This window comes from Lissotriton vulgaris, chromosome 3_1 (genome assembly GCF_964263255.1).
Source record: "Lissotriton vulgaris chromosome 3_1, aLisVul1.2, whole genome shotgun sequence".
Taxonomy (NCBI): Eukaryota; Metazoa; Chordata; class Amphibia; order Caudata; family Salamandridae; genus Lissotriton; species Lissotriton vulgaris.
Window position 1 is genome coordinate 205,951,453 of NC_141689.1, and position 17,499 is coordinate 205,968,951.

The following is a 17,499-nucleotide window of genomic DNA, read 5'->3' on the forward strand; positions in this document are numbered from 1 at the left end:
GATCTGTCGGCAGTGTATAATACGATATCCCATAGCATCTTACTAACTAGATTAAGAAACACTGGTATTCAAAATCTTGCCCTTCAATGGCTGTCAAACTTCCCAATACATTGTGTCCAAACTGTCAATCTAGGCACCTTCCACTCCCAAGATCAGAGTTGACTAAAGGTGTGCCCCAGGTATCCTGCCTTAGTCCCAAGATGTTTAACATTTATGTGGCTCCTCTTGTAGATCTTCTTAGGACTATGGGCTTCATCCCAATCTCATACGCTGATGATACCCAGCTCCTAATGGCATTTGACCAAAAACTCCATCAATACTCATCCTGCCTTCTCTGAAGGTATGACAGCCATCTCGGACTGGATTTATTAGCTAAATGCTAGTAAAACTGAAATTATGCTCTATTGAGATACGCCCCTACTCTGGTCACTAGAGTAGTGGTCCACTAATCTAGGTCCTGCGCCGATCCCAAAAGCAGTGTTGAAAAATGTAGGAGTACATTTAGACCAGAAACTAACTTTGAAAGAGAAAGTCACAACCACCGGGAGCTCCTGTTTCCACACGCTAAGTCTTTTGAGGAAGGTTTTTCCTTTCCTCCCTATGACCTTCAGAAACACTCTCTTTCAGGCACTAGTAATACATCATCTAGACTATTGCAATGCCCTCTTGATCTCAGCTAATGATTCCTCTCTTAACAGACTCCAGGTGGTCCAAAACATTGCTGAGCGATTAGTCTCCCAATTCTTCTGCCAGGTCTGCCACCTTGCCTCTACTCTTGAGACTACACTGGCTGCCCATCCGCGAGCGGATCCATTTTATTCTGTTGCTTAGTGCACACGGCACTACACGGCAACGCCCCCATCTATCTCGCCAACAGATTCATACGATACCAGCCTTCCAAAACACTCCGATCTGGATCTAAATCGCTCTTCACAGTACCTTGTGTGAAGAAATCATGTATAGGTGGGAAAGCCTTCTTTCATTTGGCCCCCTCCTACTGGAACCATCTTCCTTTACACCTCTGCGAATGCACAAACTAACTGCAATTTCACAAGTTCCTTAAAACTAGGCTCTTCTGAATCCCTCACTGACTCTGTAGCACTTCCGTAGCGCAGAGATACCCCTTCGGGGGTGATTCAGGCGGTTAACAAAACATATAAAGAAATGTTCAGTCATTGGCCATGTAATAATTTCAGATAATGAAATGGATTTGTTTACCTCATTTGTGATTGAACCCTCTAACTTTAGCAACCACTCTCTGTTGATTAATATTATTACTACCAAAGGGAGGGACATGCAATAGCTCCATGATTTGAAGCAGTAGGAAGTAAGGGTGTTAGCTTGAAGGGGACAGGGAAAAAACATGCTACCCTGATAGAAACAGTGGCAAAGGAAACTTTAGAAGTGTTCATTATTTTTACTGAGTGGGATGTAACCCCTGATAGGCTGTTGGAGCTTTTTGCAATATACCATCAGCAATTGCCAATAAATTAGAATTCCAAAAAAGGATCCATAAAAATAAAATGGTTTGTGGCTGGTTTGATAACGATTGTGTCAAGGCAAACCAGAACCTAAGAAAAACTTTAGAGAAAGCCTTGAGAAATAGAGAGGAGGTTAAAAAGTTAAGATTGATTTATGAGCAAGCAGTGGACTTAAGGGAAAAACAACTTTAGGAACAGGCATGGGCTAGTCTGGAACAGGCATGGGCTACTCTTGAACAGGCAGCTGAATCTGGTGATTCCTCCTTGTTTTTTAAATGTTTAACTCCCCATTTCTAAAGGATAATCTTTCATTTAAAGTGGAGACGTTTGGAAAGGGGCGACCACTCGGTCCCCCCCGAACGTATGGCGGAGTACCACGATCCCCCCGGGAAGCCATCTTGGGCGGGAGGCGAGTCTCGGCTGGTATGCCCGAAGCGGCGTAGCCGAGGCACGCCTTTTCCCGCCCTAGAGTGGGTTGGCCTAGACACTGACGCGGCTGGCCACGCCCTTGGGGCAGGCAGGGGCGGGTTTACGCCCGCCCTGAAGACGGATAAAAGGAGAAGCAAGATCAGAAGGCATCCTCTTGTTCCTGTGCTCTGAAGCTGCACCTCCTCGCTGCACGTGAGCTCGAGACGGAACGAAGAGCCAATTTTGAGCGTTGTAATCGTTCTTGTTTGTTTTTCAGATACTCTGTTGGAGAATGCCGAAGAAGGCGGGAAAGCGCATGACTACTGACCAGATGCTGCGCGTTCTCATGAAAGAGATGACCGAACTAAAGAGGCGAATGGATGAAAACGAGGAAGGGGGACCGAAACGTCCTTTGGCGGGAGCAGCCCCGGGAGGGAAAAACAAGAGGCCCAGGAGAGGAACAGCTGGGGAAGACATCCCAGGTCCCAGTACCCCGCTCGAGGCACCCACTCCCGTGCCGGAGGAAGGGAATCCGATTCCCGTTGTGGTCACCCCCGTGTCCGGGGAAGATATGCCGCCCGAGCTGGCAGCACAATTAGCAGCGTGGTTGGGTAAAGGTAGCGAGGGCGCCACGGCTGTTGACGCACAGGTGCTGATGAAGCAACTGCGTGAGTCACGGGAAGCAGCGAAGGTGTCCACGCCGGCTGCAGCTGTAGAAAAGCCACAGGGGACGGGTTCAGTAGCAGAGGCAGCGTCCGGTTCAGGTAAGCGGCCATTGCCGATTGCGAGGGATGAGTCAGCACCCTCTCGAAGGGAAAAGTTGGGTCAGCATGTTCCTTTGGCTATTAAAGAAAAGATATGGGCAGGGGAGTACGTAAACATCTTCTCGTTGCTTACTGATCACTATGAGATGGAGCATGTTAAGGGCCACAAGGATCTCATGCATCCGAGTGTTTGGCGCGCAAAAATGGCCGCCTTTAAGGTAAATGAAAACATTGGCAATTGGGGCAAAGCGTGGGGGGTTTTTACATCGATCTTGGGGGAACGAAGGCCCGATCTGTTACCCGAATTGCCGATTTATCAGTCACGAATCATGGGGTACTCGGTATCACACGAGGGTAATCATTGGTTCTGCTATGATAACCTGTTTAGGAAGGCTAAAGAACATGATAAAAATTTAACGTGGGATTGTTATGATTCTGTGTCATGGTCCAAAATGAAGGATACTGGTATGTTAAAACTGCCATTAGTAGGGAGTAACGTTGGCGAATCCTCCCGCCAGTATGCGGGGACGCCCTTTCGATCAGGTGCAGGTACCGACAATTACTCGAGGCCTGCCGGCAATACAGGAAAAAGGGGGGTTTGTTGGAACTTCAACAGGGGAAAATGTACTAGGCCCCAGGGATCGTGCAAATTTAGACACGAATGCAGTGGGTGTGGGCAATCATCCCATCCTGAGTCCACGTGCAGAGCCAAAACGGGTGATAACGGGGGTAGAGGAGGCGCCAAACAGGTCTAACATAGTCCGAGGGGCGCCTTTACCTACCCCGATTGATACCTTGGCAATGATTCCTTGGCTCAGTGAATACCCGGATCGTACTTCTGCTGGGGTGTTGCGGAACGGGTTTTCTTATGGTTTCCGCATCCCAGTGGGGGACTTTCAAGGTGTAGAGAAATGTAAAAATCAGCTATCGGTCTTCCAGCATACGACCGTGGTACAGGATAAGATCAGGAAGGAGGTTACTCGAGGTCGAGTCGCCGGTCCGTTTAGTGTACCACCGGTTCTTAACTTTGTTTGTTCCCCGTTAGGTGTGGTCCCAAAGAAGGACCCGGGTGAGTTTCGGCTGATACATAATTTATCAGCCCCACGTGGTCTTTCCGTAAACGAAGCGATAGACCCGGAAGTGTGTTCGGTGCGGTACGCATCCTTCGATGAGGCCGTAGCCATTTTGAATCGCCTGGGGCCCGGGGCGCTGATGGCAAAATCTGATATCGAGTCAGCGTTCCGGTTGCTCCCGGTACATCCAGACGATCAGCGTCTCCTAGGTTTCATGTTTCAGGGTCATTATTACATGGATAGGTGTATGCCGATGGGGTGCTCTATATCTTGTGCCTATTTCGAAAAATTCAGTAGTTTTCTACAATGGGTCTTCACAAGGAAGACGGGTTTCCAACATGTGATGCATTACCTTGATGATTTTTTGTTCCTGGGGGCAGCCGGGGATCCGGAATGTGGGCAGGCTTTGGCGCAGTTTTGTGTCTTGATGAATCAGTTTGGCGTGCCATTGGCACCAGGTAAGACTGTGGGGCCTTCCACTTGCCTCGAGTTTCTGGGATCGAGTTAGACTCCGGAGAGGGTTGTTTTCGTTTACCAGCTGACAAAGTGTCAAAGTTCAGGACATCCCTGCAAATGTGTATAAGTGGACCTAAGGTTAAGCTGCATCAATTACAGCAGTTAGTTGGCCAGTTGAATTTTGCCCTGAGGGTTATACCAATGGCCCGCCCCTTTTCCCGTTCGATTGCTCAAGCCATGGTCGGCCTGAAGGAGGGCCATCATCGCACAAGGCTCTCGGCAGAGGTCCGCCAGGACATGCGCATTTGGTTGGCATTTTTGGCGGATTCAGCACCCCCAAATGTACTAACATGTTCCTCCACTGCTGGAAGGACCTTTTGCTTGATTGAGATGCCAATTCAGAAGTCTAGGATTACCACTGGCTAATATCATGACAGACACCTCGGATAGGGAATACTCCCAGGTGATTACCAATGCTCACCTCCTCCCCATTAACCATCACCCCTGCAATTCTAAATGGGACTGGCATTGCTTCTTGGTGAATGTCAGATCCCTTCCCAAACATGCAGTCAAAATCTTAGCACCCAGGACGAGGAAGGCATATGAAGGGGCGTTCCGGTCCTATTTAGCCTTTTTGGGGACTGATAGAGAGGAGCTTTGGGGCCAGGAGGAGTGGGTGGTAAATTTTCTGATGTCCTTACATCTGGTCGGGAAATCGGTGGCCACGGCTCAGAGGCATCGGGCTGCCATTTCCTTTGTTGCTAGGGCTCATGGTATCCATGACCCGACAGCGTCTTTTGTTGTACAGAAAGCGCTACGGGGGTGGCAATGCCTTGAGGGTCGCAGAGTAGACGAGAGGCGCCCGATAGGTTTGGATAGGCTGGCCCAGTTATTATCCAGACTCCCTGCTACGTGTTCATCTCAGTTTGAGACAGTGGTATTCCGAGCCGCTTTTACGCTGGCATTCCATGGGGCTATGCGGGTAAGCGAACTAGTGGCAAGGAACAAGCAGGATGTGACAGGAGGATTGTGCCAGGAGCACGTCCAGATCAGAGGGGAGACAATGACGGTCTCATTTGTCAGGTCCAAGACCGATCAAAGTGGGATGGGTGACTGCGTAATCATACGCAGGATTCCCGGGTCCTCCATGTGCCCGGTAAAGTGTTTAGAAGATTATGTAGCACGAAGGGTGGCATCATGGGGGGGGACCTTGTTGAGACACGCTGACGCCACCCCACTGACAAAGTTTCAGTTTCAGCGGGTGCTTGCGATGTCGATTGCCGCTGCGGGCTTGAACCCGGGCGAGTTTGGGACCCATTCCTTTCGGATAGGGGCTGCTACAGAAGCTACAGCCAGGGGTCTGAATGTGGAACAAGTCAAACGGGTGGGGCGTTGGTCCTCCAATTGTTATAAAAGGTATGTGCGGTTGCACATGTTGTGAAGCTGTAACAATGTACTCACGCTTCTTGTTTTTGTTTGGTTTTCAGTTGCGCAAGCCTACGAGGCGGGGCGGACTTTGCAGTCGACCCAACACCGGGCCAGCGGTCAGACATCACCGGCTGTGAAAAAGGAGGTGTGGGTCGTGGGCCACTCATACGTGAGACGTGCCGCAGACGTATTCAAGGCAGGTGACATGATTCACGTAGCTGGGGAATACGGGTACAGTGTGTCCTTCTACGGAAGAGGCGGTCTCTGTATTGACCAGTTTCAATCATTTTTTGAGGGTTTGCTAGGGCGGACGAGGTCACCGCCGTCTGTAGTCATAGTACATCTTGGGGGTAATGATTTGGTCACCACTGGTAGACGACTTCTTCTTGAGGCGATGCTTTCCACTGTAAGTTGGTTAGCGAGGAGAGTTCCAGGGTGCACAATTGCGTGGTCCCATATGATCCCACGAAAAGTGTGGCGGGGGGCTATTTCGGTTCCTGCTTTAAATCATTCTGTTAGAAAGCTTAATAACAAAGTGAGTAGGTTGTTCCGTTCCAGGACACTGCATTCTATTTCGCATGGGTGTATTAATGATGACAGTATGTATTTGGGGGATGGAGTGCATTTGTCTCGGGTGGGGAATGAGTTACTCATAGGAGACTTCTTAGCATGGCTAAAAACGTTATACCATGACCTTTAGGTAGGAGTGTTGTGGGGGGTCCGGATAGCCGGTCAACTATCCGGCCTGTGGCGGTAAGGTCATGATCGGTGAGCACTAATTGGAAGATCCCTATGAGTGGGCGTCACCCAGCACGGATGGGAGCGCTCGGGGGAGGTGGCCATTGGCCCCTCAACGGGGAGGCGGTCCCTTCTAAGGATGGGTCGCCAAAAGAAAAGGAAAGGCGGTCAAGGCCCCTTCCTGGGTAGGAGGGGTTACAGCCCCCTCCTGGGGAATTTCCCGGGGCCAGGACGTCTGCGACGGCAGATGTGGTAAGTTGTGTGGGGTTTGGGGGGGGGTCTACGCTACCTTCTAGATACCTCACACGAGTCCTCGTACGACCTCTAAGTGGCGTCGAGTTTTATTGGGGCCCCCGTCAAGTCAAGGGAAATTGGTAATTGCACTTGAGGTACGCCTCTGGGCCGCCCCTCACAAGTGAGGGCGATATTTCTGGGTTAGGGATCTTGCCACCGGTTACGACCTTGCCGTTGGCCCTTAAACGTTAGGATGTACAATTTCAAAATTTCAAGTAAATGTTTTGTAGGATATTAGTTCGGCTAGGAGAACCTTTGTATTAGAGAATCTGTTAAGGTTAGCCAAACATCGCAATGTGGTAATGAAATTGTACATAATATGAAACTGTTTATTTAATGTTTTAATTTTGTTTCATATTTTAATAAATACGGCCGGGAGGGTTACTCCCTCCCGTCTTCCAAAAACTTCAGAACTGTTTCCGGTTTCCCATCCTTGGGGATTGTGTTGAGAGGGGGTGGCGGGTATCTCAGCCATATGGAAAGGGGCGACCACTCGGTCCCCCCGAACGTATGGCGGAGTACCACGATCCCCCCGGGAAGCCATCTTGGGCGGGAGGCGAGTCTCGGCTGGTATGCCCGAAGCGGCGTAGCCGGGGCGCGCCTTTTCCCGCCCTAGAGTGGGTTGGCCTAGACACTGACGCGGCTGGCCACGCCCTTGGGGCAGGCAGGGGCGGGTTTACGCCCGCCCTGAAGACGGATAAAAGGAGAAGCAAGATCAGAAGGCATCCTCTTGTTCCTGTGCTCTGAAGCTGCACCTCCTCGCTGCACGTGAGCTCGAGACGGAACGAAGAGCCAATTTTGACCCACCCACCAGCCCCTGAGGACAGCAAGTGGTTTTTTGAATAAAGTTGATGGATAACTCTGATTTTCGTTTACAGGTTGTGGTATTATCGTGATGATTTTGAGTATGTAATAAAGAATGGTCGATTTGTGTTACGTTTCGCGAATAAGGAAATTCCGCTTTAGTGTTCATTGGTAAGCATGCTTTTAATAAAATTGTAGTTGCTACTGTCTTTTTAGTTTAGTCATTTAGTTAGCATTGTCGTATTTATTTTGGTCGGGCGGTAAGGTCATGATCGGTGAGCACTAATTGGAAGATCCCTATGAGTGGGCGTCACCCAGCACGGATGGGAGCGCTCGGGGGAGGTGGCCATTGGCCCCTCAACGGGGAGGCGGTCCCTTCTAAGGATGGGTCGCCGAAAGAAAAGGAAAGGCGGTCAAGGCCCCTTCCTGGGTAGGAGGGGTTACAGCCCCCTCCTGGGGAATTTCCCGGGGCCAGGACGTCTGCGACGGCAGATGTGGTAAGTTGTGTGGGGTTTGGGGGGGGTCTACGCTACCTTCTAGATACCTCACACGAGTCCTCGTACGACCTCTAAGTTGCGTCGAGTTTTATTGGGGCCCCCGTCAAGTCAAGGGAAATTGGTAATTGCACTTGAGGTACGCCTCTGGGCCGCCCCTCACAAGTGAGGGCGATATTTCTGGGTTAGGGATCTTGCCACCGGTTACGACCTTGCCGTTGGCCCTTAAACGTTAGGATGTACAATTTCAAAATTTCAAGTAAATGTTTTGTAGGATGTTAGTTCGGCTAGGAGAACCTTTGTATTAGAGAATCTGTTAAGGTTAGCCAAACATCGCAATGTGGTAATGAAATTGTACATAATATGAAACTGTTTATTTAATGTTTTAATTTTGTTTCATATTTTAATAAATACGGCCGGGAGGGTTACTCCCTCCCGTCTTCCAAAAACTTCAGAACTGTTTCCGGTTTCCCATCCTTGGGGATTGTGTTGAGAGGGGGTGGCGGGTATCTCAGCCATATGTGGGCCTGCAGACTGTATCACACACTTCGTAGAGTTTTTTTACCTCTAGAAACATAAAAAAAGCATAACTCCTGGATAATTCGCACCTACTTGCACTTGTACCCTGATAATCAGTAACCATAAAAGAAGTTACCTTAACTACTGAAAAAATGTGCAAGTGGGAAAGCACCATGCCCAAATCGGGTCCCCATAAAAGCTTTTAAATCTCAAACCACATTATGGTTGCCAATCTTTATTCAACTTTGCAATGCAGCAGTGCAGGTGTATCTTCAGCCTACCTACAGTAATAGTATAATAGTCCCAGCATTTAAAACGAGTGACTGTTGGGATGCTAAATATGATTGACCAATTTCCTTATTAGATTCATCCACCAAATTAAAGGGCAGAATAATTTTAGAGAGGCTAGAAACCTGAGCCCTAAAAAGACAAGTGTTGACCGACTCACATTATGAGTTTAAATAATATATCAGCAGAGTTTTAGTTTAAATTTGATAATCAGTAAATACACCACAGTAAGTCACTGGCATATTTAACTCTACTTTTCTGAATTGAGCAGTGCATTTGATTTAGGAAATACTGCAAAACTGTGGACCCAGGTTGAATTGGGAGCCCTGACTGACATTGTGTCTTACCTATCACAGATGCATGAATCCCTTACTGCTCGTGGACGTTATGGTAAAAATATGGAATGTAAATCCAGATTGCAGGTGACAAGAGGAATTGGACAGAGCTGCGTTCTCTTTAATTTCACTGTTTTTAAATGAGGTGGACAGTCACCTGCAAAGGATAAAGACTGACGCACCCAGAGTTGGAACCCATTCTAGTCTATGCAGATGACATTGTGTTGATGTCTAGGATGGCCAATAGCATGCAACATCTGATTGAACATTTTGTGGCTTACATGGAAGAAAAATATTTAAAACTCAATTCAAGAAAAATGTAAACAAAGGTCTGTGGAAAGGGTGAGAAAGAGGGAGAAAACACATTTTGTAGTGTAGCACAAATTAACTCAAGTACAAACTTTTATCTACCTGGGTATATTATTCTCACAGGGAGGTGAACATTTCAAAACTCCCATTTATAAGAGCATTTGAAGCGATGCTCAGATTTTCCCAAAAGTTAGGCACCAAGCCCATTAGACAATTTCTAAAATGATATAAGAGTATGTGTTTACAAGCCGCCACATATGAGGCAACAGTTTGGGGTATGACTAACAGTACTATTTTGCGGAAGCAGGAGAGTTCTTTTTTACATAAACTTATGACAGTCCCATGTGCCACATCACCTTTTATCACACAAAAAAATAGATGTTCCCCACCTAGATGACTCAATTCGTCTAAGCTCAGTGGTTAATTGGCATAGCATCTGGAGCAAGACTGGTACCTATTTTGCCAAGGATGTATTTAGAAATTGCCTAAAATTTGGACACTATGACAAAATCCCTCGGTGGGCACATGTGAACAAGTTATTGTAGGAAATTGATGATAGTATTAAGGCCCCTACTATTGTCCTGCAATATAGTAAAAAGATTTAAGATCAATTCTCATGGGAAGAAGGGAGGCCAAAAAAAATCACGAAGGAGAATTAAGTCTACTGTAAATAGATACTGTTCAGGATTTATGCAACAGGGAATACAAAGGTACATCATTATTGAAATAAATGCCCAGGATATATTTCATTTAACCAGATTAAGTTTAGCTATGCTTTATCAACTAGTTGCATTCCTTAAAATGGAGGCAAGGGCATAAAAGCTACCTAAACACCTATGTGAAGGGAAAACCAGTCAATCCACAATACATTGTAGGCAGTTTTGTAAATTTTATAGGTACATTAGATTACGTGATCTGTGTCCATTGTTTTTATTGAAGAAATACATTTATTATCAAGAAGCTTTAAGATTCTCATGGAACCTTGATGTGTTCATACATGTTATGTAACTTTTGGGTACATTGTGGGCCTGATTCCGATGTGGTTAAGAAGCCTCCTAACAGCATTTGCTCTGTCCAAATCGGATTCAGAACCTGTCTTTCTGACCAACCGAGTACGATGCAGTTTTGGAGTTAGGAATATCCCTATCCGAACCCAATGGCATTTGGAATGACTGAGCCATATGGAGCAGAAGAATACGCCTCTATGCGCTGCGTTTCGGAACGACTGAGTACGATGCTTGTTTTGGACAGCTGTTCCGAAGCAAGTCTTCCAACTCAATTCTGCAGTCGGAATCAGACTTTGGGGGCTGGTAGTGGGCCTCCCTGCAGCCAGAGCCTTCCCAATTGGGCCCAAGTGGGTGCCCATAAGTCTCCTCCTTATCAACCATGCACAGTGTAGCAGGCACCAGGGGGTGTCCACCACAGGGTGCCCAATTTTCTCTAGTCAATGTGAGCCTATGAATTCAGTCGGAACAAAGACTTCCATTGAAGTCAATGGAAGTCCAACCAAATCGTATCTGGAAGCATCCAAATGCATCATACTCGGTCAGTTGGACTCTCTAACCGATTCAGTCAGAAACCATTCCCAAACCCATTCGGTCTGGAAACTTTAAAATCACATCAGAAATGGGCCCTAAGTCTGCAATCACAGTTGCCTGAAACCACCATCAACGTCCGGCATCTTCAGTTGCCTTACTCACGGCTGTTTCTGCACGCTATTTCTGGAAATGTAGTTACCCGGCCCCTCTTGGGTCGTAATAATTTTATTCCACAACAGGCATGTTCATTTTTACTGTCCTGAAAATGAAAATGAAGGAAATGTCGACGCCTATGTACAATAAGGCACTTTATATTGTGAATGTAATGTACATAGATACTAACGCCTAATCAAGTCTGTCTACTGATTACTGTTAAACAGACCTCCACTTTCCTTGCCTGAAACCAAACCCTCCCCCACCCCTTTATTATTTTTTTTCCTGTTCTATGTGTGTGGGTTGCAGGTTGCGCTCCACTCGAATATTTCCTGGACTAAAAAGCATTGTTTAAATAAAAAATTCGGTCCGGCTGGACAAAGAACATATTGTCTATTTAGCTTATGTTGATCACCCCAAGTATAACCTTTGTCTAGGGACCCTTGTCTTTAGTAATAATTTCTTACCCAAGGTCCCTAGAGTACTGCATTTGGGTTCACTTGTTTTCGAAAATGAGTCATTGTTCTTATCAGCAAAGAGTTCAGCCATCCAATTTATTAAAGTGAACAAACATTCATGTTCTTCGAGAACTGGAGCCTCTAGCACCATCGGAGGAGAACTAGTGTGTTCTTCTAGGTAACTCCATGACAGGAAGTCATGTGTCGCTTCACATATGTAAGCATGGGCGGAAAATCCGTTACGCTCGCGGATTTTGCGGATTTTTGGGAAATTCGCAATCCGCGAGATTTGCGAATTTCCCGCAAAATCCGCAAATTCGCACGCAGCGGATTTTTTTGGCGGCGCGCGGCGTTGGTGATACAATTTTTGCGGCTCGCTGCGTTTATCATCATTTGCCGAGTTGTTTTTTTCGATAGTTTGCGAGTGCTGCGCCATTTTGGATCTTGCTGTGTGATCCCGCGGGAATTGGCGAGCGCGATTACGTCATCGCGGCTTGCCAGCGATAGTTTGTCAACGCGAGTACGGCGAGATCACGTCTCGCGGTACTTCGCAATTGCGAGATTTGAGATGCGGCGAGCGAAAATATAAATTTGCAATTCTGCACAAGAAATCCACCAGCAAACAGCATAAACCTTCTAGAAATGATGATTTTTATCTGAATAACTCCTTAGTTTGACATTTGCCTGCACTTTTTTAGCGAGGAGTCCATTTTGGGGAGGGGGGCAGGGGGGTGGGAGGAAGGAAGTGCCCCACAGTCTTCAACTTCCTGTTCCTGTTCAGCAGGCTCCTCCCAGTGCTTTGTCCATCTCCTGGTCACTTTTCATTTGGGTCTGGAGCTGGAAGGATTACTTTTTGTGGATGCTGCTGGATATTTGGATTTGAGGCCTTTTTGACTTTCTTTGGATCACTGTTGGATTAGAAATTTTACAAGTAAGTTTGTTTGGGGCATTACAGTTGCTGCAATTAAAATTTTGGAATTTTCGATTTTTGGGCTGTTTTGGGGCCTTTTGCCCAGGGGTACTCAGTGGTGGGTGGACTGAGTCTTTCTGTGGGTTGTCTTGAACTTAAACATCATGGAGGCCATGGATGAATTGGGATTGTGCTGATTTTTCAGTGATTTTCGTTTTTTGGGGCTGTACTTGTGGCCTTTTCACCAGGGGTATTTGAGTCTAGCATGGGCCTAGTCTTTCTGTAGGTTGTCTTGAATTTAAACATCATGGAGGGCACGGATGGAATGGGATTGTGCTGATTTTTCAGTGATTTTCGTTTTTTGGGCCTGTACTTGTGGCCTTTTCACCAGGGGTATTTGAGTCTAGCATGGGCCTAGTCTTTCTGTGGGCTGTCTTGAACTTAAACATCATGGAGGGCATGGATGGAATGGGATTGTGCTGATTTTTCTGTGTTTTTCGATTTTTGACCTGTTGTTGGGGCCTTGACCAGGGGTAGTGAGTGGTGCATGGGCCTAGTCTTTCTGTGGGGTGTCTTGAATTTAAACATCATGGAGGGCATGGATGGCATGGGGATTGTGCTGATTTTTCTGTGTTTTTCGATTTTTTGGATTGCTCATGGGGACATGCCATGTGGGTGGGGGCCATTTTGAGTGCTGGTACAGGCAGGCCCTGGCCATGTGCTAGGAGGCAAGTGGCCATTTTGAATGCAGGCTTTGTTGTTAGGCCTCCAACCATTTTGCCTACTTTTCAACCTTTATTTATGCCCAGGGGTAGTGAGTCTTGCATGGGCCTAGTCTTTCTGTGGGTTGTCTTGAATTTAAACATTATGGAGGGCATGGATGGATTGGGATTGTGCTGATTTTGCAGTGTTTTCGATTTTCTGGGGTGTTCATGGGACAGGCCATGTGGGTGGGGGCCATTTTGAGTGCAGGTACAGGCAGGCCATGTGCTGGGAGGCAAGTGGCCATTTTGAATGCAGTCAGTGCTGATTTTTTTGTGCTCTATAACTGAACTGATGTTCCTCTGTCTTCCATTTTTTTTAGGTGCACAAGACTCAAGAGAACCACCAGTGCCAGGAAGAAGTCCTGCAGCGGTGTGTGTGTGCAGCATAACGTCACGCGACGTCACGTCTGGCCTCAGACAACTCTACAACTCGTGCAACTGCGGCCTGCTGTCTGACCTGCTCCGAAGAAGATGGCCCCAAAGAAAGGTCTCCGTAGCTCCTCTAGCAAGAAAGTTGCTAGTAAGGAGCAGAAGAAGCAAGTTACCAAGGAGGCTGGTGTGCCACCCGCCACGTTTTTTGGGAGAAAAAAAAAAAGTACGCCTGCAGCAGCAGGATCTGCTGGGGACCAAGCTGGGAGCAGCACCCCTGCTCCATTGGGTTCAGTGCCTCCACCACCACGCCAACTTAAGTCAAAGCCCTTGAGTGCTTCAGAGGCAGTCAGTGTACTTCTCCAATCACCATCGACCAGTGATGTTGGCTCATCGCAAGAAAGTAGCAGCAATGTCCCTGAATCAACACAGGTTGTTGTAACTCATCTGACAAGTGTTGAACAACCACAGCCGCAACAACAACACCATGTGCAAGTACACGCCCAAGTACATGTGGAAGGAGAGGCAGCAAAAGGAGATGCACAAGCAAAGGTGCATGGAGGTTCACAAGTGCCCACAATAGTTGTTCCTCCCGAAGTAGGGGCACATCAGGAAATCGACAATGAAGCCGAGGTATCATTGGAAGCCACTCCTCCTGATGATCATTCATTGTCTTCCACATCCCTAGCAAGGAAAAGATCAAGGGGGGTGTCTACATCTTCTTCAAGCCCACCTCGTTCTGATGCAAGTGATCTGTCTTGGGAACCACAACTGCGGTCTGACAGTGAGGCACACCATGATCTGACACCGATACCTAAGCGTAAAAGGAAGGTCGTCCAAAAACTCAAACCTATGGAGTGTGATGAGGCTCAACAAGAAGTGACAGATACTGCTGGTGATGAAGCCTCTCACGATGACGACGAGCCAGTCATCACAAAGGTCACTGCAGCCCCACCGGGCATGCAGCAGAGAGACATTTTGACCCTATCCCGAGAAGCTGCTGAGCGTGATGATGATGTCGGCGAGGAGGCAATGGAAATGGAATCATTAGATTTGGAGTTAAGTAGTACACCAAAACCTACCGCTTCCATATTTCTTCCTCGCAAGAAGGTACCCACCTCGTCCTCGACCTCAATTCGTGGTGGTGAAAGTGCAAAACGTACTGAAGTTCAGCAATCCACATCCTCCACTTCAACTGGCATTAGCAGCAGGACCACCACCACCAGTATCGCCGCCTCCTCCGGCCCCCAAAGACATTTCAAGTCTCCAGTTTGGGACTTCTTTAGTGTTTGCCCAAAAAAGGAAAACGTAGCCATTTGTAGCATTTGTAAGCTTTGAGTTAGTCGTGGTAAGTTGGGTACCAACTATGGTACCGGAGGCCAGAGAGGTCATCTTAGGAGAACGCACGATGTCCAATGGTTTGCGCACCTACACGCGATCAAGGAAGCCCGAATTGCACGCAATGAAAACGTTGATTTTTCATCTGATGATGACGAGGAGGAAGAAGACGATTCAAACACTTCACTTACACCCAGTTCCCCTGTCAGCAGCACACCCCATGGGAGCCACACTAAGAGTGTGGGAGAGAGTGAGACATCAATGCGGAAAAGTTAATCAGCGAGCGTAACTGGGTCGAAGAGATCATCATCATCCCGTAAATCCTTGGTCCAGGGCAACATTAAAAAGATGTTGTTTACAGAAGCGCAATATGAACGCAACCACCCAATGACCCGTCTGTATAACACTAAGCTGGCTAAAATGCTAGCTCTGGACCTTCTCCCTTTTTCTTTTGTAGAAGGGGTTGGTTTTCTAGAATTAGTGGCAGCGCTCTGTTCCTAAATGGAAGGTTCCTAGCCGGTTCTATTTTGCCCGAGTTGCGGTTCCAGCACTACATGAAGATGTTCTGAAGGTGATTGGGGCAGCTTTGCAGAAGAGTGCTGTTCACACTATACATCTGACAACAGACATGTGGACCAGTGGCGCAGGCGCTGATTACACGTGCATCACTGCACACTGGGTCTCTTTTTCAGGGGCTAAAGCAAAGCTAAACACAGGTGTTGACACGAACATTGTTTTTAAAGCTGCTCGGAAACATGCAACACTAGCCATGTTTGGTTTGGAGAAACGTCACACAGCAGAAAACATTTTGGATGTCTTTAACACAAAGGTCCTTAACTGGCTGTCCCCACTAAAACGCAAGGTTGGTTATGTTTCCACGGACAATGGCGCCAATATAGTGAAGGCCATGAGGGACGGTTACTATTTCAGAGTGCCGTGTTTGGCGCACTGTATAAACCTGGTTGTCCAAAAATTCTTGGGTAATAAAGGCAGTGCAGCGTACAGTGTATTGGAGACCTGCCGAAAAATGTGCAAGCATTTCAGCCATTCTTTTAAGGCCCGGAAGCAGCTGAGGAGCCTGCTATATCAACGTCAAATGCCAGTGAAAGCACTCATCCAGGAGGTGGTAACACGTTGGAACTCAACCTTCTACATGCTTGAGCGTCTGTATGAGCAGTATACGGAACTCGATCAATACTTCCTTAAAGAGGGTACAGAGGAGCTGAGGATGGGTGGGCCGCAATGGAACATAGTTGAAAGCCTGACACGCATGCTTCGTCCTTTTGAGTTCTTCACGCGTGCAGTCAGCAAGGAGGACTCTAATTTGGGAAAAGCTATCCCATTGTTGTACATGCTGGAGGACCAACTGAAGGAGGTGTGTTCTGTGTTTGGAAAAGATGACAAAAACCAAGACTCTTTGCTTCTGGCTGAGCAATTATTAGAGCTCCTACAAGGTGATGAACGTCTTAAAAAGATCCACTCAGAACAGCATTACATTTGTGCTACTATTCTGGATCCACGCTACAAAAAGGCGCTGGCAGGCCAAGCATTCTTTCCTTTTGATGATGAACATGTTCCAAAGTACAAACGTTGGCTAGCCTTGTCAGCCAAGAGGTTTGAAACAGAACGGCTGGAAATTGAAGGAAATGGCAGTACATCAGCAGGCCATCCCCAGTCAAAACAATCCACTTCTGCACCTGTGGCTGTGGCACAAGTGACCTCTCAGCCGTTAAAGACACCGGCAACCGGATCATCTGCACGAAACACAACAGAAACATTGGAGGCTGAAGAGGATTGGCTAGCTCTGCGTGGGTTTGGTTCTCAAAAGGTCAGAGGCACAGCAAGAGCTAAGCAAAGTGGAGGAATCTTGGATGAGGACCTTGAGTCGATGGTGAAGGACTATCTGAATGACTCAACAGAGGTCTATGTTAATTCTGACCCATTGGCGTAATGGCATGGGAAAAAAGAATTGTGGCCACAGCTCACCAACCTGGCTTTAAACTACTTGTCTTGCCCACTCGCAAGCGTGTCTTCTGAACGGGTTTTCAGTGCGGCTGGTGGGATTGTAACTCCCAAACGGAGCCGCCTCTCGCCCAAAAATGTGGAGAGGTTAACAATGATCAAGATGAATCAGCACCTCATACCACCAGATTTCAGAGTACGAGAGAGCGTGCCGGATGAAGAGGAGGTGGCCAGCAACATAGATGAGGGAATTTCTACTCTGTCAGGTGACACTGAGCTCACCCTGCCTGAATTCGCAGAGTATGATGACGAAGCCTTATTCTCATTCCTGGACCGTGATACCGAGCCCTGAAAATGAGACAACGAATCAATAACTTTCTTTTTCGTCCCTATTCACTTTTATTCCTGTGTGTCTGTCTTTCTTTGTTGTGCACAGTTAATATATTTCAAACTTTAATCAGATAATCACAAAATCAAGCCCATCAGCAGAACTGTCTTCGCTGGTTTGCTAATTGATTTGAAGTTGCCGCAGTCTGCATTCCTCAGGTTCACAAGTTCAGAAGAACATGCTCCTCTATCCTCCTCCTCCAGACTCCTATTTCCATCAAACCAGAGG